The sequence below is a fragment of the Prionailurus viverrinus genome, chromosome C1 (genome assembly GCF_022837055.1).
Source record: "Prionailurus viverrinus isolate Anna chromosome C1, UM_Priviv_1.0, whole genome shotgun sequence".
In the NCBI taxonomy this organism is placed as follows: Eukaryota; Metazoa; Chordata; class Mammalia; order Carnivora; family Felidae; genus Prionailurus; species Prionailurus viverrinus.
Window position 1 is genome coordinate 206,824,040 of NC_062568.1, and position 26,306 is coordinate 206,850,345.

Below are 26,306 nucleotides of genomic sequence, written 5' to 3' on the forward strand. Positions count from 1 at the left end.
CAAGCTCCCCCGCACGGCATCCTGTTGAGCCTGTTCCTGGGGCGCGGGGGCAGGCCTTTTGGGGGGAGAGTGTCTGCCCCGCGCTGCCCTGGCGCCAGCTCTTCCTGGAGGCCCGTGTTCGAGTTGCCAGAGGGAGGCAGCTGGGCCCGGGGCAGGAGAGGGGGACGTCTGAGATGGGCGTCGACCGGGATGGAGCCACCTCCCCGCCAACACCGCAGCCCCGCTGGGGACGGCCTCGGAGCCCTGGGCGGATCTGTGCTGGCGCCCAGAGGTGGCTGTTGGCGGGACGGGCCCTGCAGGATGCAGAGCCCCTCACTGTGCCGCCAGCTGTGCCCAGCACCCACGGAGGTGCTCGGGGACCCTCGTGGCTCTTTGACCTTAACCACACTGGCTCCCCAAGCCCCGTTTTCAGCGTCCTTGGAAACTCGAGGGAGTTCTAGGGAGGAGGCGGGAGGGGTCTAGCAGAGGCCTTCTGAGTGTTCAGAACATTTGAGTTCAGCTGGTAAGAGACCAGCCTTCCAAGCTCCCGGGCCCCAAGTCTGTGGCCTCCGGTCTCCTCTGGTCTGCCGGCCCCTGTGAGGGAAAGAAGGGTGCTCTGGTGAATCTTCTCCCTCTTGGCCTTGAATTTGGAACTGCGTGACACCTGGAACCCTCTGGTCCTTCACCTGGTATCTTGAGCGAAACATTGTTTCCCAGTTTTCCCCTTGGCCTTTGGGAGTGAGGATGCCCGTCAATATTCCTTTCCCCGCTCCTCCTAAAGGAAAAGGTAGCCCCGTGGTCCTGCTGAGGGGTGTAAGCTGCTCAAGGCAGCTGACCCACCCACTTCAGTGTGCAGTCGTGGGGTGGGGGCCAACTGCCTAGCTGCGGTGCGTGCCCAGCCATCTTCAGACGTTTCCATAGACTCCCTGTGTCATCTGAGCGGAGGACGCCATGCCGTGCCTCAGTTTCCCCAGGTGGCTTCCCTCGACAAGCGCTGTGTGAAAGATACTTCTGGAGGAGCCAGGGAAGAGAGCGGGAGGTGGGCACCGGGAGGACCCAGAGAGGTCCCCTCTCCTTCCTCTGAACACTTCCTGGCGGGTAGGAACAGACGGCAAAAAAGCACCTGGCCTGGAGTTGGGCAGGAAGGTGTGCTGCCTGGGCCTCCCCCGGCCTGTTAGACCCAGTAGACACTGAGCCTCCCTCTCCCTGGTTTGCAGGCCAGCTCCTGGGTGAAGTGCAACATAGCCAGCTCCTGGGTGAAGTGTAACATAGGAAGGGAGAGCGACCGGCAAAGTCCCGTAGAAGGTCCCCGACAGACCCGTGGGACCGGAACCAGGCGGAACATCCACCCTCGTGGGCCCGCGACGTAGGTCTGTTGGGGAGGGGCCACACCGACAGGTAGCCAGCCAGCCGTTCTGCCCTGTTTCTCCTTGATGCCTCCGTGGACGAGTCCTGGTTTCGAGCTCCCTGAGAGCTAGGAATGGAGGAGACCCTATGAAAATGATGATATGTGACAATCAGTCACAGCAATTAGTGTTTTGGTTAACAGGCCTTTTTTGTTTTCTCTCACCCAGACAGAATGTCACAAATAAATCCTCTCCTGCATTTGCATATTAATTGGATCGGAGACGTCAAGCATCTTTCATTAAAGAAAATGATCTGCATATTTGGAGACATAAAATAGTTATTTTGATGGGTTTTTTTTCCTAAGATCAGGGGGTGGGGAGGTAGGTGATGGGTGCAGTAGAAATTGAGGTAGAATGAAAGCAAAGGCGGCCCCCTGTCTGAGTTAACCCTGTGCGGTCTGGAGTTGATGGGCCAAGGTTGGCCAGATCATTGATACGTAAATAAATCCAGGAGCCGAGGGGCCCCAAGGCATCGAGGGGCTGCCCGGGAGCCCAGCTTGGCCCCTGTGCAAAAGGGATCCCTACCGGAGCTGTGGGCGAGGAGGCAGGGTGCAGGCCTGACTGCTGCCCTGGGCGCGTTTCCCCAGGGCAGGGAGTAGTGGGCAAGGGGAGTGGTTCCGGGCCCACCTGTGTCCTGGGGCTCTGGGCTTGCTTTGCCCGGCTCTCTGTCCGTGTCCCTCATCTTGACCTCTGGGACCGTGGACTCCTCTAGCCTCCTGCTCTCCCCTTCCCCTTGGCTTACCCATCTGTGCCCCCTTTCTGCACGCTCTCTGACCTCGGCCTTCCGTGCGCCTGCCGCCCTCCCTGTCCCCACGCGGAAAGTTTCCTGGGGGCAGCAGAAGCAAAGCCTGGAGTCATTATCACAAGCACTGGAAATAACCCAGAAAGCTGCGGGGCCCATATTAGGGCATGAGTTCCCAGGAGCGCTGAGTGAATGCAGAGTTTTTGATAGGCAAATGTGATTGCAGAAAGTCACCCTGGTTTCCCCCTCCTGCCTTAAACTCTAGGACTTTGTCAGCTGGCAGGAGCCAGTCTGCTGGGCAGGTACCAGGGACCGGCTCCTCGAGACATTTCGGAGCCCCCCCCCCCTCCTCCCCCCACAGGAGCACAGCAGTGAGGCCGCTCACAACACCTAACTTACTACCCTGCGGCCTCTCTGCCCTCGCTGGGCCTAGAGCCACAGTCCCTTGTGCCTGATCCTGGTTAGGTGCTTAGGTGACAACGGTGTGGTGATGGTGACAACAAGGGTGACTGCCACCACTTTTGCAAGTAGGAAATGCGTAGACACCTTGCTAAGCTTGGCACTCACCGTCTCCCTGAACCCTCACCACCGCCCTCGGAGACAGGTGCTATCAGTGCGCGCATCTGATAGATAAGGAAACTTGACCTCAGAGAGGCCAGATAAGGGGCCCGGCGGTGCCCAGCGGGGTTCAGAAGTTACAGCCACAGCCGCGCTCTCCACCCCAGGCCGCGGGGCCTCTGGGCAGTGGGGACCAGCGGGGGTCTGGCCCCTGGTGTGATGGTAGCCGACTATAATTTCCGAGTATGAAATCAGAGGCCATGCGTTGAGACTCCCTCTCTGCACTGCTGCCTCCTCTCACCCCACTGAAAAGCTCTGCCCGTGTCCGCAAGATTTGCCTTCCCTGAGGGGCAGAGAGCGGTCTCCAGTGGGTTCTGTGGGCCCTTGAGCCAGAGGGGCCCGTTCCAGACCCACCCATGCTCTCCGCGTGCGGTTTTGCTTAGAATCGGGAAGTGTCCCCTTCCTCTGGTCTCGCACCCTGCTGGTCTTTGCACACAGTGCCGTGGGCTCCTGGACTCCTAGCGCCTGGACGTCCCGTGGGAACCTGTTTGGTTAGTGTTGCTGCCCCACAGTGCTGCTTCTTGCGGACCCCTTCTCTCAAGCACCCAGATCCTGAATGTTCGGTGTGTGCAGCCTGAGGCCATTACCTTGAACTTCAGGGTTCTTTCACTTCTGCCCCCTTCATCCACTGGCCGCGTGCTTGGGCAGGAACACTGCTCCTGGGTCTAAAGGGAAGGCGGGAAGGTATGGTAGAAAGAACCAAGGCTTTTCATTCAAAATGTATCACTTTGGACTCTGGCCTGGCTGGGGTTTTTGTTTTATTTTATTTTATTTTATTTTATTTTATTTTATTTTATTTTATTTTATTTTATTATTTTTGAAGTTTATTTATTTTGAGAGAGAGAGTGCATGTGAGCAAGCAGAGGAGGGGCAGAGAGAGAGAGAGGGAAAGAATCCCAAGCAGGCTGTGTACTGTCAGTGGAAAGCCCCGTATGGGGCTCGAACTCATGAACTGTGAAATTACAACCTGAGTAGAAACCAAAGATCGGACGCTCAACTGACTGAGCCACCCAGGTGCCCCTGTTTTGTTTTGTTTTTGTTTTTGTTTTTGTTTTTAGAGACAGAGAGTAAGTGTGCAAATAGGGGAGAGGGGCGGGGGGTGGGCAGGGAATCCCAAGCAGGCTCCACGCTCAGCACGGAGCCCAACAGGGGTCTCAATCCCACAAGACGCAGGATCATGACCTGAGCTGAAATCAAGAGTCAGATGCTCTGGGGCGCCTGGGTGGCTCAGTCGGTTAAACATCCGACTTCGGCTCAGGTCATGATCTCACAGTGTGTGAGTTTGAGCCCCACGTCGGGCTCTGTGCTGACAGCTTGGAGCCTGGAGCCTGCTTCAGATTCTGTGTCTCCCGCTCTCTCTGTCCGTGCCCTGTGCTTGCCCTGTCTCTCTCTGTCTCTCAATAATAAATAAACGTTAAAAATTTAAGAAAAAAAAAAAAGAAGAGTCAGATGCTCAACCGACTCGGCCACCCAGGCACCCCTGGCCTGGCTGTTTTTAAGCATCTAGGGCATGGTTTCTTCCTTGCAAAAAGGGAGCAGTAATCCCATGCATGGGCAGGATCTGAGGGGTAATTCGGCTCACCTGTGTTGAGTGCCCAGTGACAGGCCTGGGATAGGGTAGGCCCCCACAAGTGCTCAGTCCGCAGTGGGTCGGGACTCTGGGAGGGCCTCCCCGGGCGAGGGGATGGAGGTAATCATTTCCCAAAGGACCTCGCAGCCTTGCCCAGCCGTTCCTTTCCCTCTCTGGCCCTCAGCACCTTTGACAGCATGTGCTTCCGGCAGGGCACAGGGCGTTCTTGGAGAAGGGGCCTTGGGGGCCCTCCTTGGGGAGCCTGTGGACAGGCTGGGTGTTTTATGGAGTCTGGGGGAGTCCTGCATTAGCTGTATCTGTTAAATGCCAAGAAGCCAAGTTGGTTTAATATGATTGTAGCTGCTGCTTTGATAAATCAAAATAATTAAAAATAATAAATTTGATTCCTCAACCAACAGGCCGTGTGTGGGCACAGGCCCGGGCTGCCGAGCTAGGGCCGGGGAGGTGGGAGGGGGCCCTGGGACACGGGAAGGCCTGTCTTTGTAGGATCATAAATGAGGAGGTGGACAGCAGCTCAGCAGATTGACTGGGGGAAGAGGGTCTTTCACTCTGCAGAGCTGTTGGCCAGCCCGGGTGGGAGCCCCAGCTGGGCCTGCCGTGGGCTCTGAGGCCTGGGGCTGCCCTCGGTTTCCTCATCCGTCCACCTGCCTCACAGGGCCGTGTGAGGAGTCCGGCCTGCCCGTGAATGCCGGTCAGCCCCGTGTTGCATAGGCCCCGGTGGCCCCTCTCGGTCATCCTTGTGCCCCGCTTTGGCACTGCCGTGGCCGAGGTGACCCCACACGGTCACAGCAACCGAGTAGCTCGCCAGGAGCTCTTCCTCCAGCTGCCGGCTGTTGTCCTAACACAGGATTGTTCTGTTTATGAGGACATCCCCGGTCGTAGACGTTTCTATTGATAGCTTCCTTCTGCTTCCAGAGTTGTGGCAGGAAGTATATGCCACTCCCCGTGGACCCTGGTCCCTGGTCTGGGCGCGGGCAGCTCTGACATGGGTGGGTGGGCGGGTGGGTGGGAGGGGGTAGGGCGGCTGGCCCCTTGGTTTCCACTCCGTCCCCTTCCCCCCCCCCCGCCCCCCCTCCACAGCCTCAGGAGCCGTATTTGGTGTCTGATCCAGAAGAGCCTGAGCAGCTGGAAATCTGAACTGAGTGGAGGGGGCAGGGGCTGGTGGGGAGGGAGGGACAGGGTGTCTGTCTCTTTAAATGCACTTTGTGTCAGTGTGATAAGGAATTTGATGGCTTTATCAGAAATACCAAAGCTTTATTTAGCAGGGCGAGGCTCACACCACTCAGCTCCACACAATCTGCTGATAAATTGCAAAAAAGAAAAAACCCAACATCTCACCAACACCCAGCACAGCAAGGGAGAATAGGCAAGGCGGACGGAAGGGCAGGGGAAGCAAACTTGGAAGTTTGGGGGGCTATGGAGGTGCAGGGGGTGGGAGCGGCCATGGGTGCAGGGCTTTCTGGAAAAGTGCTCACAGGCAGGCACTCCTCCATTCTCCACTGGTAGCCTTTGTTGATTTTTCTGTCATTCGGCCAGAAATACAATAATTATCTTCATTCTTCCAGGGAGAGGGCCGGTGAAAGAGACCTTTCGTCTTCCTTGGCTGCTTTTATCTCCCGCTCCTGTCCCCCCGCCAGCCCAGCCCACCCCAGTCTCTAAGTGAATCCTCCTGGCCACCCGACTGGCAGAGCTGGTGAAGGCAGGGCCAGCCTCGCGAGGGGGATATGTTTGGCAGAACGCGGGAGACGCTGTCAGGGGTGGGGAGTTGCAACTCCAAAAAAGGGGGTCCCTGCTCCCTACGGCATGGCCAAGGCAACTGGGGAGGGACAAAGTCTCTGCCCAGCTCCCAGGAGGAAGCTGGAGGCGCAGTGGCAGGCCCCCCCCCCTTCGCCTACTGTGACATTCCAGGGCTTTTCCATGCTATCTGCCGGTTGGGTGGCTCTTGGGGAGCCCCCTATCCTGGCCACTCTAGATTTCTGCACCTTCTGGAGGGTCAGCAAAAGGGCAGAATGACATTTCCATCTCTGTCTCTTCCTCCTCAAGCCTTCTCTCCTCATCCCGTGTGTTTCTTCTTGGCCCTTTCTCTTGGGGAGCCCCTCCCCTGACCTGGCTCTCTGGGCCTGTGCCCCACAGGTGCAATCAAGGCAGCACCCGGTCTTCCTCCTGACTGTCCGTGCCCCTGCCTCTCCCCTCTGCACCCCATGAGCCTTTTGATACGAGCAAACCGAATTGAAGCCCCCACGGTCCCCACGACACCTCTTTGGGTGTGCTTTGAAGGTTTTCTGCCTTCCGGAAACTGAGGCAGGTACCCCCTCTCGGGGCCCATAGGAGAGCCACACGGAACGGGAGTGTGTCGGGTGCTGTGTGTAGGTGGCAGCGGAGGCACCTGTTTCTCCAGCTTTCTGGGGGCTGTCCTCTGCCCGGCTGCACAGGGACACTTCCTATAGCCCAGCTGCCTGGCTCCCAGGCCCCTCACGCCCTTCTAATGGTAATGGCGCCACAGTCTGTCCGGGCCAAGGGCTTGGTGTGGTCACCACGGGCCCTGCCTATCCCAGGTCCAGGGCTGCGGCTGCTACTTTCCCCTACCCGGTGTTCCTCTTGGTGCCTCATGGTGTTGGTTGAGGAGGGGACATCTCTGCCCACATGGCCGTCCCGAAACATGGCGAAAGGGCCAAGGCTGGGCTCAGGGCTCGGGGCTCAGGGCTCAGGGCTCAGGGCCCATGAGCTGACCCCTCAAACAGGATAGAGGCTGGGTGAGGCCAGAGGATGCTTCCGGGGCAGGTATGGGGAGCCCCAAGTCAGGCGGCCCCGAGGCAAGGGGAGCAGAGTCTATGAATAACTCTGCACTAAGCACCCTCTCTGGAGCCGACTAGGAGCCGCGCGCAGGAGCTGAGCCCGTGTGCTCTCTAGAGGCAGGGAACCGGAGGGAGCTCTGGCCAAGGTGAGGCTGGCGGTCCCGGTGCCCTGGCAAATCAGCCTCATAGGAATTCCTGCGCTTTAGAGAGTGGCGCAGCGGGATTAGCCCAACTGTCTGGAAAGGGGAAATGCTGGGCGGAGAAACAGGGGAGCTTGGAGGAGAGGGCGGGGGCCGGGCCGGCCAGGGAAGGGCAGAGGGTGGAGGAAACTGTGGCAAGGCCGCGGCCGGGAGACAGACAGGAGGAGTAAGTGGAAGTGACAGGGTCAGGCCAGACCTTTGTCCTCCAGCCTGATTAGAGAGTCTGCCCTGGATTTCTGAAACTTTGGGATGTTGTCGGACAAACTGGAGCTTAATTCTGTCAGAGCGCCGGGGAGATTAGAATTGACATCCTGGGAGCACATTCCTGGCTGGGCAGAAATCCAGCCCCCGCTGGGAAAAACCTGTGAAAGCATGGTCAGCCCAGGGGTGGCGGCGGGGGATGCCCGTCGGGCCCAGGGGCCACTTCAGCGTTGTGGGTTGGAGCCAGGAGCCTTCAGAAGGCTGGGCCGTGTTGCGGGAAGGCCCCGGCCCAGCGGAAAGAATGGAGGCAGAGCCGCTTCCGAGTCTAACTGCTGGTTCTGCGCCTTTGCGTAGCGGTGCTGCCCTGGGAAGTGAGCTTAAATCGGTGGAGTCTCAGTTTTCGCACCTGTAGGAAGGGACAAGTCTGCCTTCTGGACCCACTGAACGTTCCTTTGAGGTTGAAGGTGTAACCTTAGAAAGCTGGGAGGAAGGGGTCAGACTCTTCTTCGTGCTCAGCCGCAGCAGGGCTGCGCTGGAGGCCTACGAGGGCTTTGTGCCATCCCTGTGGGATGCTACAGCTGAGGCATGAGACGGTGCCTGTCCCTGCACCAACGAGGGCCTTTCCAGCAGCCAGCCCCGTCAGCTGTGAGAAGCCTGCGGTAAACCTGTGTCCTGTGTGTCTAAGAGCTCCGGGGATCCCCTGCTGAAACCAAGCGAACCCCAGGAAGGGACGTGGGCCCTCCGGGAGCATCCAGTCCAGAATGGCTCCTCGCAGACCAAGAGGTGGGGTCAGAGGACTGGAGTGAGGACCGAGCACCTTAGCCCCAAACCAGGCCGTTTCTAGAAAAACAGAGTACCCCTCCCCGCTTCCCTCCTGATTCTAATGACTTCTAAATATTGGTAAATATTTTGGCTAATGCAGGCTCTCATGGCAGAGAGCAAAGCTGTCTGCAGTTCAGGACCTACAAATTATTTATTAAAGATCTGAGATGCGGTGCAATTATGTGGAAAGAACCCCCCCAAAATTAAATAAATAACTAACAAAATAAATAAATAACAGCCACACTGGCCTCCTGAAGGCTTGGGGAGCTGCATACATGATTGCCGTCTTGATGAAATCCCCCCGGATGTAATGAGCTGATTTTCTGCTGTTAGATGAAGGGTTCGTTAGGATAATGGAACGAAGCTAAAATATAAATGACTCCCTGTCAAGAAGCAGCTTTTGTTTGTTGATCTCCTGACAGTTCCCGGGCCAAGGCAGGGGTTTATGTGTGCACACGCATTCAGGAGCGGGCAGGAGGGCGGGAGAGGGCTTAGGGAGCTGCCCCGGGGGCCTGGCTCTCCGGTTATCCTAGGCTTTCCCTGCAAGGTGGCCCTTCTTACTTTGGGGAGCCCCAGAGCCCTGGCGGGGTGTGTGTGGGGGGGAAAGTCCTTGATTCACACCCTCCTTCCCCACCCAGAGGACAGACAGCTTGTTGCATGAAGCGGCTGGGGAGCAGCACAAGTTATCTGGGGAGCCTGGCAGAGACGGATGGGCTGGGCTGTGCATGTGGGGAACCACACACAAGACGAGATGTGCCGAGCGTGCTTGCGCAGGGGAATGGTAGCATCGAGGATACGGAATCCTAGGCTCTTGAGTGACGTATGCTGAGGGGAGGCCCAGCCCTGGAGCCACCCTAGCCTCTCCATATTATCTTTTCCCTCAGCGGTCCCAAGGCGCAGCCTACAGAGAACCTAGGAATACTGGGCAGTTAGTGCATGCCAGTCTCCAGGAAGAAGGGGCCCCTCTGAAATTGTGATGATTCACCCTCCCGCCCCCTTGCTTGGCTTTTCTAAGACCTATGCAGAGCTGCCGCATGGGGAATAGCTTCCTCCTTTCTCAAGTTGCTGCTGCTGCTGCTGCTTCGGCTGTATTATTTTACTTTATTGTGGTAAGATGCAACTTCACGTAAAATTTGCCACCGTGACCATTTATTTTTTTTTTTTAATTTTTGTCAACGTCTGTTTATTTTTATTTGTTTATTTTTTTGAGAGAGAGAGAGAGAGAGAGAGAGAGACAGAACTCAAGTGGGGGGGGGGGGGCAGAGAGAGAGAGGGAGACACAGAATCCGAAGCAGGCTCCGGGCTCTAGGCCGTCAGCACAGAGCCCGATGCGGGGCTCGAACTCGTGAACCGCGAGATCCTGACCTGAGCTGAAGTCGGACGCTCAGCCGACAGAGCCACCCGGGCGCCCCTATCGTTACCATTTTAAGCTGCACACTTCAGTGGCACTAAGTACATTCGCAGGGTTGTACACCTGTCACCAACATCCAGTTCCAGAAATCTTTCATCACCCCAGGCAGACACTCTATCCCTACGAGCAGCCACTCCCCAGTCCCCCTTCCCCCTGCCCCTGACAACCACAGTCTGCTTTCTCTCCCTATGGATTTGCCTGTTCTGGACCTTCCATGTGAATGGAATCCTACGACACGCGACCTCTGTGTCTGCCTCCTCTTGCTTCGCATGTTTTCAGGGTGCACCCGTGTTGTGCTGTGTGAGACTTTCGTTCCTTTTCAGGGCTGAGTCATATTCCACTGCGCGGTGTTTATCCAGCCATCCTGCCGCTGGGCATTCGGGCTGGGTTCGTTCACCTTTCGGCTGTTGTGAATAGAGCATCTATGAACGTTCTTGTCCAAGTTTTTATTTGGGTCCGTTTTCCACTCTTTTGGGTGTATACTAGGAGCGGAGTTGCTCCAGCCTCTTCAAGTTAGTAACAAACTATATATTGAGCGCTTACTGTGTGTCGGACCATAGTGCTATGCATTATCTCAGTGAACCTTCACAACAGCTGGGAGAACCTGAAGCTCCGGGAGGACTCTCTTTGGTTTTCGGCGGTTCTCCAGGCCTAGGACAGCATCCAGCACATAGGAGGTCTTCAAGATATATTTGATTTACTGAACCAACCGCCTTTGAGGTGGGGACTTGCACCCCTGCTTTTCCGACGAAGAGGCTGAGGCCTGGAAAGGCTAAGTGGCCTGCCCCACCAGATCCCGCGGTGGTAAGTGACAGAGGCGAGATTCAAGCCCCGTCTCCCTGACTCTGCTCTTTTGTTGTTGTTGTTGTTGTTGTTTTTTTACATTTTTTAACGTTTATTTATTTTTTGAGAGACAGAGAGAGACAGAGTGTGAGCTGGGGAGGAGTAGAGAGAGAGGGAGTCACAGAATCTGAAGCAGGCTCCAGGCTCCCAGCTGTCAGCACAGAGCCCGACGTGGGGCTTAATCTCATGAACTGCAAGATCATGACCTGAGCCCAAGTCGGACCCTTCACCGACCGACTGAGCCACCCAGGCGCCCCTCCCTGACTCTGCTCTTGATCCCTATGTTGTAGGTTTTATCTTCCTCATGCCTATGCCATGCCATGCCATGCACACAGTATGTGCTCCATGAATACCTAAGACCACTGCAGAGCAGGGGACAGAGAGAGATCTAGGGTCGATTTACCTGGTAGAGGGGCTGGGTGAAGCCTGGAGCCGGTGGTGTCTTTCTGTGCATCTGTGTGGCAGAACGTGCCCATCTGTCCAAGGAGGCACTGCCACCCCCTCATTGAGCCCTAAGCCGGCAAAGACTGCACTGGGCACTGCGGAAACCTTGTGGGCAATCTGGCTAGAATTACTCCTCACCTTGACCTTTGAGGCTCCCCAATGGGGGACAGCAAACCCGGCCACCGACCCGGATCCCTCTTATTAGGGAGAGGATGGGTCCCACCAGGAAGGTCTCAGGCACCTCTGCCTTGAGTGGTCAGGCAGGGCCCCTGGGAAATTGGAAGAGTTTCTTCCCCCCATGGGGTCTCAGGAGAGGTGGGGAGGCCGGCTCCTCTCCTGGAACTCCGAGAGAGTAAGGCAGGAATGGGGACTCTGCAGGACAGCATCCAAGGCCAAGGCCTGGGCAGGGAAAGACTGAGACACAGAGGGTGAGCCAGAGGGCCTGGGGCTGGTGGGGGTCAGCTGCGTACTTCCCTGCTTTTTAATTTATGTTATTTATTAAAAACATTTCCTGGGGCACCTGGTGGCTCAGCCGGTTGAGCATCCGGCTTTGGCTCAGGTCATGATCTCATGCCTCGTGAGTTCGAGCCCCACGTCGGGCTCTGTGCTGACAGCTCGGAGCCCGGAGCCTGCTTCGGATTCTGTGTCTCCCTCTCTCTCTGCCCCTCCCCGGCTCGCACTCTGTCTCTCTTTCTCTCAAAAATAAATAAACATTAAAAACAAAACAAAACATTTCCTGAGCCAGGACTTTGACAGAACAGGGTGGGAAAACCCCTTTCCTGCCCCCAAACAACTAGACTCTCTCTCCCTGTTGACCTGTACAGATTTTTCAGGATTCTGGCCAAATTCCAACCCAGCTTGTATTTGGAACCACCCCCACCCCCACCCTTACCCCAATCGAGAGTCCTGATCTGATTGCTGGTGCTGGGCCTGGGCGGCCAGCCCCACCTGCCCCCTGCCTGCCTTGGGGTGTCGGGTTCCTTTCCCTAGGAGGGGACAGGCACCTGCTGGATTGTGCAGAGCCCTTGGCCCCCTCTTTGTCCCGCTAACCACTGTGTAAAAGTTTCGGGCTTCCTTTGACCTTTCTGTTTTGCCTGGTTATGCTGAGGCTGTCCCACTGACACGCATCTCCTGGCGTGTTTGCTGGGGTAGCTGCTCAGCCCCTGCCTGCGGCCTCTGTCCCTGGCCCTTCTCCCCTGGCAGAACTTTCTATTCTTTCTTTTTTCCCCCTGGTATTCTTCTCTCTCTCTCTCTCTCTCTCTCTCTCTCTCTCTCTCCTTCTCTCTCTCCCTCTCCATCTCTCTCTCTCTCACTCTTTCACTCTTTTAACATGGTTTTCCTAAAAAGTTTTTTAATCAATCAAATTTGAGGCAGAAAATAGGTTTTGTCACGCCTGGTCCCGGGGTGGTGTGGCTCTCACTCAGGCTCCTGACAGCTCCTCAATGCAGGAAGGAGGCCAAACAGAATATTTCTCGGGGAAAGTGCCCGTTTCCATGACACTGTCCCTTGTTGTCTGTGCTGCCCCCCTCCTCAAGCTGCCGGCTGACATGGCCTCAGCTCCTGTGAAAGGGCCGTGGAGAGGGTGTGTGTGAGGGTGGGGGAGGGGGCAGGGGACAGCACTGGGGGGTAGATGGGCGGCCGACAGCTGCCCCGAGCCTCCACGGCCTGAGAGGGCTGGGGAGCAGGTAGGGGCGGCAGGGACGAGGAGCCTGGCCTGGTGCTGCATAATCAGCTGAGCCTCATAAATATGGGGCCGGGGAGCCGTGGGTGAGACGCTCGGAAGCCAAGTCCGGGATAGTCGGTGGCTACAGCCAGAGGGGACTACAGCTGGATGAGGCCTCTTCAGGTCCCGGTATGCTGGACACAGCAGCTTCCTCTCCCTTCCCGCTGCCCTCTCTCCCCTCTCCGGGGCTCTGGCCCCACCCAGCCCTCCTTCCACCCCAGCACTCCTTGTGCCCGGAGGAGCCTCCAGCGTCCCAGCTCCCCGGCCCACGGTGCCCCCACCCAGAGCCCCCCGCGGGCCCCCCGGGTCTCCCCTCTCCTTCCCACTTCCCTCTGTCTCCTTCCCGTTTGGGTCTTTTTCTCCTTCCCCTCTCTCTTCTACTCTTCTCACCCTCTTTTATAATTAATGATTAGTTTTAATTGGTTTGCTTAGGCAGCCTGACAGCAAATTAACAGAAGCCAGCCCAGGGCTGCCAGGCTCGGGGAGAGCCCACTGCGCTCCGGCACTGGCCGGGCGAAGGCAGGCCAGGCTGAGCCCGGGCCCGTGGGCGGGCTGGGCGCGCTCCAGAAGGAGAGCTGTCACAGCAAGGGTCGGGCCACACCTGGCGGGTGCAGTGGCCAATGGGAAGAAGGCAAGAGGATCTTGGCACACAAGGCACGCAATCGGCAACTTTCTCTGTGCACTTCTGTTCTTATCCTCCTCCTCACCGCCCTCCCCCCCCCCTCCCCGCTCCCCGCCCGTTCTCATTCATATAAGACATTGTCCATGTCTTTGGAGATGAGGGCCAGGTATGAAAGGAGGGCGGGGGCCCTGCCTGCAGACTGGGGCAGGGCTCGCTTGCAACCCCACCCGTCCGCAATCATGCCGTGGGCCAGTGGGGCTAGCAGCTTGACGCCTCTGGGGCCAAGCTCTTGTTCTTTCACACGGACAGGAGGGACAGCAGGTGACCAGGCTGTCGGCCTGGTTAGCTCAGCTGCCTGCCTACCGTCCCGAAGCTCGAGGACCTGGTTCTGTTTGTGACTTGCCGTGCCCTTCTGCACAGAACTCAACCTTTTGGCCCTCGGTTTTCTGTTCAGGGTACTTAGGATAAGTACCCGGAGGGTGGATGGGCCGGGGGGGGGGGGGGGCGGTGCATAGACAGCTGGCAGAGAATAGACGTGTTGGCCACGATCCCTGAGCACGTCACGTCTCGTTCTTAGCCAAACATAGGGTCTCCTGCTCTGCTCTGTGTTCTCCCGCTCTGTACCTGTCCCCACCCCCGAATCCTTTCTTAACTGCAGCATCTTCTCTGGTCCTCTGCTGGGTCCTGGGTATGCCCGGCCACTGGCTCACACAGGTCAGACCAGACATCAGGGACAGTGAGAGGCAGAGAGAGAGAGAGAGAGAGAGAGAGAGAGAGAGAGAGAGAAGATGCCCAGGGAAGAAGAAAGAGGTGAGGCTGAACTTCTGAGGCTCCCGCTGAGGTTCCAGAATGCACCCAACCGACCTCCCTGCTCCTGTCTGCCAGGCCACCCGCCCCAGGGGCCGCTGAGGGACACCACCCCGGTCTTGTTCCCCGCGGTCAGCAATCCTGCCCCGCCCCCCCCCCCCCCCCCCCCCCCCGCCCCGACCAACTCCCGCAAAGTTTCCTCCGAGTGTTGTGTGCGATCAGATCTGCAAGTTGCTCTCTAAGCTTCTTGTCACATTTTGACTTAATGAAGTGCAACTGCTGAGGGATTTGGGTTCAGCGCTCCGGCCTCCCTCGCTCCCTTGTTGTCAGAAAACAGGGGCGGTTGGGGACGGCAACACCGCGCTGCAAGTCGTTATCATTCCGGTCAGTCTGTTTAACACAAAATTAAACAAAGAACTAATTAGTGCCTCATGAATTAATAAATGCACAGTTGCAGGGGAGGATGGGAGGGGAGAAAAAGGTGGTGGAAGGGAGATACTGGAGTTACGGGGTTGGGGGGCTTTTGGGGGTTCAAGGGAGGCTGGCCAGGGTGCCTGGAGAGTCTCAGGCAGAGCGTGTGGGACGGACGTACAGCCAGGCCCCGGGCCGGCTGGCTGGGATGCGAGTCTGACAGCCAGGCCTGCCCAGCGCAGTGCCTCTCAGCGGAGGGGAGAGGCCGGGCTCTCCAGCCCCTGCCCTGCGGCCCCGCCCTGGGCTCGGCCTCCACGTACCCAGCTCCCCTCTCTGGCCTCCTCCTCTTTCCACTCTCCCACCTCACCAGCCTCCCCCTTCCTCTCTACTGCCCCCTATCTCAGTCCCCCCAGTTGCCTGCGGACCCCCGGCCTCTCACCATCTGGGCCAAGTGGGCATAGGAGGCCCGTGGGGCAAGCCTCCCCCACTGCCAGATGCCCACAGAGCCCTGTGTCTGGCAGGGTGAGCTCTGCCCGGGTGGGCACCTCTGCCCAGGCAGCCCGGCAAAGGCAGCAAAAGCTGGCAGGAGACCCAGTCCTCCTTAGGAAGACCTGTCAAGTACAATTAGCATTATCTGTCCAAATATGTCCTGGGAAAGAGAGGGAGGGCTGCAGGACTGGGTGGCATTCCGGGAGCCCTGTGCAAGGTCACCTCACCTCTTGCAATCCCCCAATCTGATTTGGGGATTACACAGCCTAAGGAAATTGGTGTTATTCCTCTTGCATCATTGATAAGCCACAAATGAGGGAGTGGGGAGGAATAAACATAATAAACAGGAAACTCTTCCCAAGTATGGGTAGGGTTCTGAGGCCCCAGGGCTGGGGGGAAAGGGCGAGGGGGGAGGGGGGGAGGGGACAGAGGGCTCCTTAGGTTTTCTATCCACATCAGGAGTTCGTCTCATTGGAACCTGGCTCCCCAAACTCCAGTACCAGGCAGGAGAGTCTGAGCCTGGCAAGCTGGGCTGTTATATGTTGGCTAAAGACCCTCTACGTTGTTGGACCGTGTCCCTTGCCCTGCGTGGGCCCCCAGCGTGGGTTGTTGCATCTCATCGGTAGGACCTCAGGCTAGAAGGTGCTACCGTAGCAACCTCCTGGGTGGTGACACCTGTTGGTGCCATGGCCCCTGGTCCACCTCTCTGTCACCCACTTGCTGTAGCAAACAGCTTGGCATATAGCATTTGTCTTTTCAGGGGCTGGGGAGGAGAGTGAAGGAACGGGTGCTGCTGTATTCTGTGGTCCCCGGGCCCCTAGGCTTAGCCACTGCATCCCCCACCCACAGACTTCTATCTCTGCCTCCACAAGAGATGCGTGCAGTACGTTCTGACTGTTCCCTCTTTGGTTAAGGGTGTCCCAAGGACTGCATTTCTGCTCTCAGCTCTTACTGCTTTCTGAACTTTTTCAAATTTTGGTTGGCATATACTTGAATGAGCCCAAATCCATTTTTAACCCCCTTCGCCGGTCCTGGAGCATCAGCCCCTTGGCGCATAGGTGGCAAGGACCCCTTGGGCACACAGCAGGATGGAGGGCGAGCACTGGGGAGTTGTGGGCATCCCGCCTTGAAAGGCTAACGGGCCTCTTCTCTCTCCCTCCCCAGGATGAAGTGACGCCCCTACTTTGAGAGAGGAGCCTCTAGGACCCGCTGCAAGGTAAGGCGTGAACCCCCTCCCTGATCCTTGTGTCTTCTCCCCTACTGGTGACCACTTACCTAGTACTGGCGTCCCTCGGGGTTAGGAGGATTGGGAAGATGGAGACAGGGAATTGGAGCCACGCTGCCCACTTGAACCTGGCAAGAAAAGATGGCCCCGATAGGAAAATCTCCGATTGGCTCTTGGGCCGGAAATGGGCAGGGGACATGTGGATTGCAGACTTTGGGCATAGAATGCGTTCGAGGTGGTGTGGGGCAAGGAGGCATTTCTGGAGCCAGGGTCTGGCCGCCCTTCGGTACCATCCCCAGGTCTCCGCTGTGGCAGCCGCTGCTGGCTGTCCCCAGAAGCTCTGCTTGTAGCTCTTGGGGAGCCCTGCGGACTTGAAAGCCTCGGAACTCCAGCCCTGCCTCTCTCTTTGGAGCTGCCGGTCCCTGGTGGCCTCCTCCTCCCTCCACGAGAGGCTGGCAGGGAGGAGGCCTCAGGCCCTGAGCCCAGATCAGGCTGCTGACCCGCCCTTCCCAGGCCCAGGGCTTCCCGGGTCTGGCCGGGCCTTCACAGCCAGTCTCAGTCCCCGGGTGTCTCCAGGAACCTCGGGGGCCACCGGGCCTCGGCCCCAGGCAGCGCGGTGTCAGAGGTGACCGGTGGAACGCCAGTGTTATGTAAATAGCGGGACCTGCCCGGCGGGCGAGCTGGCTGGCTGCAGCCATCCATCATCCCAGCTCGGCGGGGCGGGGGACAGACACGGCACCGTGCGCCTGGCTCCAAACCTGTTTGTTTTCCCTTTGTCTCACGCGTTTCGGGCCTGGCTGTGACCGGCTCCGGGTTTTGTCCCGCTGGCCCCCTCCCCCGGGAGGACGGGGGGAAGGGAGGAGATTCGTGCTGCTCCCACCGCGGCATCCCTTTCGGACTTCAAAGGCTCCCCCAGCATTGTCTGTGCCTGCGGGCAGTGGCCCTGAAAACGTGATCAGAGGCGGCCGGTGTAGGGCAGGCCCGGCCCGCGCCCTGCGCTCTCACTGGGGCCCGTAGATTCCTCCCTTTGCAGCCAGCTCCACCCTGGTTACAGCCCTCCCCGGGCCTCTCTCCTCGCCTTCCTCTCCCCTGGCGTCCCTTCTGGCCAGCCCGGCCCACTGCTGCCCACTCCCGTCCCCTCTTGGCCGCAGGGTAACACCTCTCTTGGGGCATCGAGACTCCTAGAATGTCGAGAACTCCCAAGTCACTCCCTGCCCCTTCATATCATCCACGAGGATCTGAAGCAAAGTGAAGGGCCTCTTGGCATGCTGGGCGCTGGAGCCAGTTCCTGGACATCTGTTTCCCAGACCACCGCTTGTTCCTTCCCCTTCTTTTTATCTACCCTCTGCTGGTAATGAGGGCCTGACGTCCACCTGAGGCCTCTGCCCAGCCCTTCCCTTCACTTCTTGGCACGGTCCAGATTGGATACTTCTGTCCCCAGGTGGTGGGACCCCATCTTGGGTCTTGAAAGTCCAGCCCTAGGTGCTTTCCATTCTCTGGAGCAAGGCGTGGCCCACTGCCCTTTTTTGTAAATAAAGTTTTATTGGAACATAGCCACACCCGTTCATTTGCATATCGGTTCTGGCTGCTTTGACTCCAGCTGCAACAGAGAATGTTTGGCGCAACAAGCCGAACGTATTTACTCTCTAACCCTTTACAGGACAGGTTTGCTGTCTCCTGACCTCTGCTCTTTTCTTTAAGTGGCAAAATATACATAACATGAAAATTACCGTTGTAACCATTTTTTTTAAAATTTTTTTTTCAACGTTTTTTATTTATTTTTGGGACAGAGAGAGACAGAGCATGAACGGGGGAGGGGCAGAGAGAGAGGGAGACACAGAATCAGAAACAGGCTCCAGGCTCCGAGCCATCAGCCCAGAGCCTGATGCGGGGCTCGAACTCACAGACCGCGAGATGGTGACCTGGCTGAAGTCGGACGCTTAACCGACTGCGCCACCCAGGCGCCCCCCGTTGTAACCATTTTTAAGTGTATAATTTCCTGGTGTTCAGTATGTCCACCGTGTTGACTGTCACGCTGCCCTGTGCCCTTGTCTTCCGTGGGGTTGCCCTGAGGGCCGCGGGCAGTTGTCCGGGAGCCTGTCCCAGGGCTGTGGGCTGCCTGCGGGCCTAGTCTGTTTGGGGCCACCCCCTCTCTGTCTCTCTGTCCTCCTCAGGGCCTCATTCTCTGCTCAGTCCCACCCATCTAGAAGTCCTGGCTTGTGTTCCCTCTGACAGCCACCGTTTCCTCAGGGCCCGGCATCCCTTCCCATGAGCCCTGCGTAGCCTTTAACCTTCACCGAGCTCTCAGATCAGTTCCCTCTTCCGTAAGGTGAGCAGAATAGCTACTTTGCAGACCAAGTTATTGGGACAAATGAGTTAATGTGGTCAAAGGTGTCTGGCCTGGGGCCTGACAGGTAGGAAGAACTCACATTCCCTCCTCCCTCCTACCTTTTCACCTCCCAGAGCACCAGCCGTCCCTGGGCAGGTTCCAAGGGGTTCCCCACCCCTGCCCAGGGACTTCTGAGTCTGACTTCTTGGGGGACGTGAGTCTCCTCACTCCAGTGGGCGCAACGGGAGGACACGTCCCCCACCCCGGGTCGTGGGCTGAGGGGGGTTGGGGTTCTCGTGTCTGTGCCCTGTCCTCCCCATCTGCTGCAGGGCCCTGGGAAATCGCATACCTTCTCTGGGCCCCAGTCTCTCTGTCTGTAAAAGGGCGTCCTGACCACCCTGCTCTCTGCTTCAGAGGCTGTTGCAAGTAGGAGCCAGGTGCTTGGGGGAGAGCTGGGAAGGCTGTGTTCGTGGGTGCCGCTGGGGGCGAAGGAGGACAAAGGTAGAGTCTGGGTTTGAACCTGGGCCCGTTCTGGGGGAGGTGGGAACTAGGCCATAGTTCCTACTGAGAAGTCCCTGGAGGTTACGTGGTGGGCACTTGCTCTGTACGGGCACAGGGACCAAGCTGCCGTGACACGTTGCCGGTGCCGTGAGCTAACCGGCGGGGAGGGAGGCCAGGGGAAGGGGAGGGAAGGTGGAGCTGGGCAGCAGTCGGAGGTCTGAGGCCAGAGCCGTGTCCACTGGCCGCCCACTCCTGCTGCTGCTGCTGCCGGCTGTCTTACTGCGTCTTTTCACGGGCTCCTGGCCTTGCGCGTGTGTGTTTTCCCTCCCAGCATCCCACCGGTCTCTCTTCCTGCTTGCCTTCCCGCCACCCATACCGCCACCCCCAGCTCCACGGCTCGCTCTCTCTCTCCCTCTCTCCCTCTCTCTCCTTTTCATCTACTCCGAAGGCTTTACTTTACTTCCTTGTCACCCTAATTGATTGCATTAACCTTTCAGCGTATTGGATTTCCTCGGCATCGTGCAGAGAGCCCTGCGCAATATGCTTATAATCTGAGCCATAATGGACAGTTTGCAGTCAACAAGCCCCTTCTCCCTTCTCTGCCATTGGCCCCGTGACATCTCTCTTGCCCAGGCCACCATGGCCATTCCCCCCCCCCCCCCCCCCCCCCCCCCCCGCCGCCGGCAGGGGTGGGGCAGTGGGTGAGGCTGGGTGGAAGCAGACACAGCTTGGACCCACTGATGGATCTCCCTGCATCTCCCCTCCTCCCGGCTCTGCCTCTGCTTCTCCAGGCCTCCCGGCCCAGGTCCTTTGCCAGGCTTCTGGTCTTCGAGAATCCTCTCGGCTCCGCTGTCTGCTTCTGGGACTCTGACTAATGAAGGGCTCACGGGGCCAGCTTGGATTTGGGGAATAAGACAGTCCCCTGGTTCCACCGGATGGTTCTCAGAGCAAACCATCACTCCTTTGCTTGCCTAGGAGGCTTTGGGGAAAGATGATGGTGAGCACTTCAGGAGATGGAGAGACGTGATACAGGCCGCGGGGCAGTAAGCCGGAAAGAAGCCTCCGTGAGGCAAGATGGCTTAGCCTCACAGGAGACTCGCATGGGGGAGGCAGGAGAAAATGCGAGCTGGCTGCTCAGGTTAGTAGGAAAGGGCTCCCTCGGGTGCGTTCCAGATGGGCACCTCCTCATCCAGCATCAGGCAAAGGAGCCAGTCCGTGCCAGCTGCCCCGTCCCGGGCGCTCGGCGAGTCCCGGCCCCTAGGTCCTGGCTGGGGCTGCCAGCCTGCAGACCCAAAGCCCGGTCAGCTGAATCTTTATTCACAACAGGATGGATGTCGGGTTGAATACATTAGTGTCAGGCCGGAGGAGCGGGACGGAAGCTCCCCTTAGCGCTGGTGGTACTTCCTCTCTCCCGTGCTGTTCCCCCCTCCCCGCCCCCACTCTCTGTCCATCATCTTCTCCTTCTGAGCATCCCCTCCTGCCATCCCTCCATCACTCCGAAGGGCAGGCTTTGGCAACAGGGGGGCCGGACTAGGTCCTTCCCACCCTCTCCCAGGGATTTTGGGGGTGGGCAGAGGGCACAGCAGGGAGAAGCCACGCAGCGAATTAAAGTTTGGTGATTGTCAGTGTCAGGAGAAGCTAAATAACCCTGTAACTAGTATGAAGGTGAAGTCACGGCCTGCTGCACATGGAAAATATGAGTGCTCTGGGAGACAGGGAGAGTGAGCGGCAGAGTCTGCCCGCCGTGGTGGGCAGCCTCCTCTCCAGGGACCCAGCCAGAGAGGTGGGAGGAGGGCCATGCCCTCTCCCATCGCTGCCAGGGAACAGCCGCCCAGGACCCCCTCCACGTATGAGGGGCAGCTCAGCTGCTTAACAACCTGCTGGCCCAGCACTGGGGACCCGGGCAGATGTCCGTAGGCACCCAGCAATATACACTCGTGGACGCCAACCCATCCACCTGGGGCCATGTCAGTCCTTCCTCGCTCGTCCCTACTAGTGCTTACTCTGTGCCAGGCTGTGTGCTCTGCCCTGTATGACAACTCTGTGCAGTAAGTGCTATTGTTCTCCCCCACCCTTTTTGTCCCCACTTTTTTATAACCCACTTTACTGAGCTATAGTTTACACGCAGTGTACAATTCATTGGCTTTTTAGTATATTCCCAACATCGTATGGTCGTCACCACTATCTAATTTTAGAATGTTTTCATCACCCCAGAAAGAAACCCCGTACTCATTAGCAGTCACTCCACCTTCCATCCCCAGCCCTGGGCAATCACAAATTATTCTCTTTGATGCTGAGAAAATGGAGGCTCAGAGAGGGTCAACAACCTGATCAAGGCGGCACAGCCAGTGAGTGATAGAGCCGGGGTTCAAACCCAGGTAGCGGGACTCCAGAGTCAGTGCTCCTCGAAGGACCGCCCGATGTCTTGGCTGCGCCCCCCTCCCCCCAACATGCTCTGCTACACGTTGCTAACAGCCCGGGCTCAGGCGTGTGTGAGCACCATCCAGACACGTAGGCCCAGGCGGCAACACGCGTCTCTCTCCCGAGGTAGACTTGCGAGTCCATACAGAAAAATCTCACACCCCTCGGAAGGACAGCCAACGTCCCCTCCTCTTGAACCTTCTCTTCCAAAGCCCAGCTCCTGGAAGGGAGGGTTGGCTGGCACAGGAACCAGCAGCAACAGGGGAGCTAAAGTGGCCAGCGAGACCTAGGTGGTTTGAGAGTTTTAAAAGGAGAAATCCCCGTATCGCCTGTAGCTGATCACTGTAACTAAAATCCAATGCCAACACAACATTCCAGAACAGGTCCCGCCCGGGTTGGGGCCACCGGTTGGGGCCACCGGCTAGGCCTTGCCGTGCCCACAGGAGGACTCAAGGAACTCAGCTCCCACATCACACTTACTCTCTTTCCTTCTGACGCTCACTCTGTCCTTTGCTTCTTCTGTCCCCCCCCCCCCACCCCCCGCCGCCTCTTTCTTCCTTACACTCCTGCTTTCACTCCCCAAAACTTCAAACAAACAGACAGACAGACGAACGTTTGTGGCCATCCTCTTGACTCGCAAAATTGGGGAATTAACGTGAAACTCTTGCTGCCTCTGATAAGGGATGAGTACAGGGAGAGACAAAGGGAAAGGCAGGCCAGAGAAGGAGTCTGTTGGATTTGGTTTGGGGTTTTTTCCTCCTTCTTCTTGCTCCCTCCAAAGCGGAGGATCCGGCCGGGCCAGTTTGGATATTTATTAAGAAAAAGCCAAAGATAATTAACTTTTTTGTTTTTGTTTTGTTTGCGGGTGCCTCCCCTGCTGGCACTGCTGACTGCCTGGCAAATTAAACCTGCTCCCTGCCCCGGCGGCGGCGGCTCTGCTGTCGGCTGTCCCGACACCGCCGGGGCCCATCAGCTGCCCACCCGGCCACCCACCTTGGGTTTCAGACCTAGGGTCGCTTTATGCCACCACCGGTGCCACGTCCCCAGGCTCTTGTGACTTCTAGAGCAGCCTTTAGAGCTGGGTAAGTGGCCTGCGGGAAGACAGAGAGGAGGGCTACTGTTGGGGTTGTGGCCAGCATTTCCCTCGGAGGAGAAGGGGTGAAAGAGTCAGGGCTGCCAGGGGGGCCAAGGCACACCCTCCGGCCAGTTCAGGGTTGTCAGCTTTCCAGAAGAGGGTGAGGAGAACAGAGAATGAGCTGCGAGGGCAGGAGAGGCCAGATTTGGGCTGTGCCCACCACCAGCCTTCTCCTGGGAGGCCGCTACACTGCGAGGACCCGCGGCCCCTGGGAACGCTCTGGAGGAGACTTGGGGCCACAGCACCATCCCCTGGTATCTGTCCGCCCTCAACACTGCCCCCCCGTCCCCCTCCCACCTCTGGTGCAGCCTAGGCCCCGCGGGGGCCCCCGCGGAGTGGTCAGGGAGCCGGCACTGCCTCGGGTCTGCTGCCTTAGAATCACGCAGAGCCCTGAGGCCGAGCTCCGACCTGAGCCCGAGCCCTGTCCTGTCCGTGGGCCAAGTGACAGACCTCTCGACGGGCAGACAGAGTTGGGAGCCAGGACGGCCAGTGAGGAAGGCAGGTCCTCTTGAGGGGCCGGCCAACCCCAAGCTTGGAGTTGGAGGTGTGGTTTGCCCCTCTGCTAAATTAATATGCCTCAGCCCCTCCCCTGGCAGAGACCTCTCCTCTGTCCCCCCCCCCCGGCTTCATCCGCAGCTGGGCAAGGAGGTAGCGATGTGAGGTCCTTCCAGGAGGGGAACCTGCTTGGGAGCTGGGCACAGAAAGGAGGGCATTTTTTTCAAGGATTTTGCTGGCCCTTTTTTTTTTTTTTTTCTCTGAAATATAAGGATGTGCAATTTTTTTGGTTTCAATTTAGCATTGGAGAATTTTATAATTTAGTAATTAAAATCTCTGATAGGCTTTAGAAATTGCGGCTAATTGAATTTAATGGGAAGATGATTTTCAATTTTATTTGATTACCGGGACCCCTGGCATCGGTATTTATGGGAAAAAAATGGGAAATGTGCTGTGTGGGCTAAGATGGCATAATTGAATTAGGGATAATCGGATTTCTCCGTCATGAATTTCACTATAATTTTCCTATAATTTTCCATTAGATATCTAGTTTACAAATATTCACAAAGAAATGAAGCTCTTTCGGAATGGAGATTGCTGGCTAACAGGATTACGGGGCCGGGCGTGTGGTTGTGCCAGCCTCTATACCGCCATAATGCGCTCCCTGTATCTGCCTTCCACTTAGCTTAAGCCTGGCCTCAGCCGTGCGCTCCCCCACCCACCCCACTGCTCCTCTCTGTCCCTGTCTGCCCCCTGCCCCGACACCCGCCCGTCCACGGCCCGCGACTCCTCGTGCCCTGGCAGACGGTCCCGTCCCCATGCCCCGGCGCTTCCTGTCCGCACTGTGCGCACTCGACGTTCACCCGGACAGCCCTCCCTCCGTCAGCCTGAGGAGCACACTCACACGCAAACACACGGACTCCCTCGCAGGTGCGAACATGCTTATTCACATGCACACACACTCCTTTGGCCAAGGCTTCTGTGCCCTGGCCCAGTCGCCTCAGAGGGAACCAGTTTATTGGGATCCTGGGGTGGGGTGCAGGAACAAAAGGAGCTTTGTTCAAGTTTATGTGAAAGTTACAAATTCAGAATGAGAGCAGATAAAGCCTGAGATATCTGGTGTGTAAACAGGCTGGTGAGTGAGAAGGCCCCGGGCTCGGGAGGGGGAGAGAATGAGTGGGCCCTCTGGGGGTGTGAGCAGACCGGGAGCCAACCATGGAAGCCGGCCTGGGGAGCGCCGCCGGTTTCCCCTGGACTCGTGTGAGGGGCCTGGTGGGTGGGCTCGCTGTGCACAGCTCCCCATTTGCTCTGGGGGTGGGGCGTACAAGGACAAGCCAGCGTCTCTGGGCCCAGGGCCTCAAGACTGGGAGGGATGGTGGCATTGGGCTTTCCGTCCCCCGAATCCCAGGCACAAACGTCCTCCCTGTGGCCTGGCCTCAGGGTCTAAGAGGTGTCACCACATCGGGGTCCTCAAGGCAAAAATGGGCCACAGCCTCAGAGATGCCAGAGATGTGGGCCTCTCCCCTTCGTACGAGCACACACCCAAAGAGAAAGAAAGAGAACTCTGGGGACCCCTCCATTGTGCAGCCTCTGACCCACACCTCATGCATGATCTTGATGCCTCAGCCTTCTTTCTCCTCAGACCTTCTCGAATCGTAACATGCCAAGATGGCCTCATTCTCTGTGCCTCCCTGGCCTCTTCTCCACTCTTGGACAAGGCCTCTTAAGCCTGCAATGGCTGGTCGCGGCCATCGCCTTGGCAGCCCACGCATCCCTCCACCACTTTGCTTGATGGGTCCCTCTAGCTGGCCCTGTGTGTTCTGTGTCCTTCCAGCTCTCCAGCCTTTGTCAGAGGCCCCAAAGTCACCGTGCAGCCAGTCCAGTTGGCCTTGTCTGGGGAACTGAAAGGCATGCCCTCCCATGCCCTGACCACCATCGGCAGAAGCCACAAGGACATTCAGAGACAGCCAGTGGGCCGTGTGGGTCACATACGCAGGGGACTCCTGATAACACACATCATCCAATAAACCCTGAACTCGTACTCTTCCGTCTTCAGGCTTCCTCCCACACCCTGGTTGCCCAGGTGGAGAAGCAGGCACTCAGGATTGGGGCTTGGGATTAACTGCCTGTTGTGACAACCCAAAGCTGTAGGCCTCACTTTGGAGAGCCACAGGTGAGGGCACCCAGAGGCATGTGGAGACTCCAGAGTAGTTCTGGACGCAGAGGTCCCCTCTCCAAGATCCCACGTGGGGAACAGAGCCCAGGGTCTTCTGTGCATGATTGCCCTGTACCAGCACATGTCCTAGCCTCCAGGTAGCACGTGGCTTGGCCTCTGCTCCTGTATTCAGGGCGTTGGGGTCACGGGATGCTCAGTAAAGCTTCTGGGCCTCTCCAGCTACTCTTCCTCCAAAGGGACAGGGCAGGCCTGAAGGGTGGAGGGTTGCGTGTGACAACCAGCAAAGGGGGTTGCCAAGAGTCAGCAGGGGAGGGCGGTCAAATAGGGGAGAGATGCAAACCTCCTCCTTGTGAGGCCATTTGGAGCTAAAAAGAAGACGAAGAAGAACAATAAGGGGAAAGTGGGAGAATGAGTAGGTTGGTTTTTTTCTCTGACTTCTTTGCCCCAAGGTTTCCCTGGGCACCTCCCTTGGCAAAGTAGAAATACTGCAGAAATAGGCCAGTGCCATTTTGCTGAATGCTGCCCAAAGACCAGAGAAAACCCAGGGTCTATTCCGTTCCCCTCACTGAAGGCAGTGTGGCCTTCCCTGAAGCAGGAGGAGAGGAAGGCAGCAGAATGGTTACACAAGGAGCAGAGGGAGAGCTAGAGACAGTAAGATCCAGGTACTGTACCAGCTAAGCTGCCCACGTTCCTGTTCCAGCTCGCCTGGCTGTCTCCTTCCTTGAACACCCCCCCCCCCCCAAATCCAACGGGTAACTTGGATCACTAAAATTTAAGGAATTCCACATACCTGTCTGCAGCAGGGACGTCTGGGGGACAGGAGACCCACCAAAGTGCTTTCGGGGGGGGGGGGGGGGGGGAGTGCCTTCCAGGGACAAGGAGAGCACAAGGAGTCCCGGTCCAGAGAGGAACGGGCAGGC

General features: G+C 57.7%; 1 protein-coding gene across 4 annotated transcripts in view; it reads left to right on the forward strand.

Annotated features, from left to right (window-relative positions):
- Nucleotides 1–26,306, forward strand: part of CASZ1 (castor zinc finger 1) — a 153,501-nt gene that overhangs the window by 72,958 nt on the left and 54,237 nt on the right. For 3 of the 4 annotated variants that reach the window (XM_047871293.1, XM_047871292.1, XM_047871291.1), the window contains exon 3: nucleotides 16,269–16,320. The gene's annotated coding sequence lies outside the window, so the exon portion shown is untranslated. Of the gene's footprint in view, nucleotides 1–16,268; nucleotides 16,321–22,486; nucleotides 22,663–26,306 lie in introns of those variants that run through there. The other variant, XM_047871294.1, reaches the window with a different exon arrangement.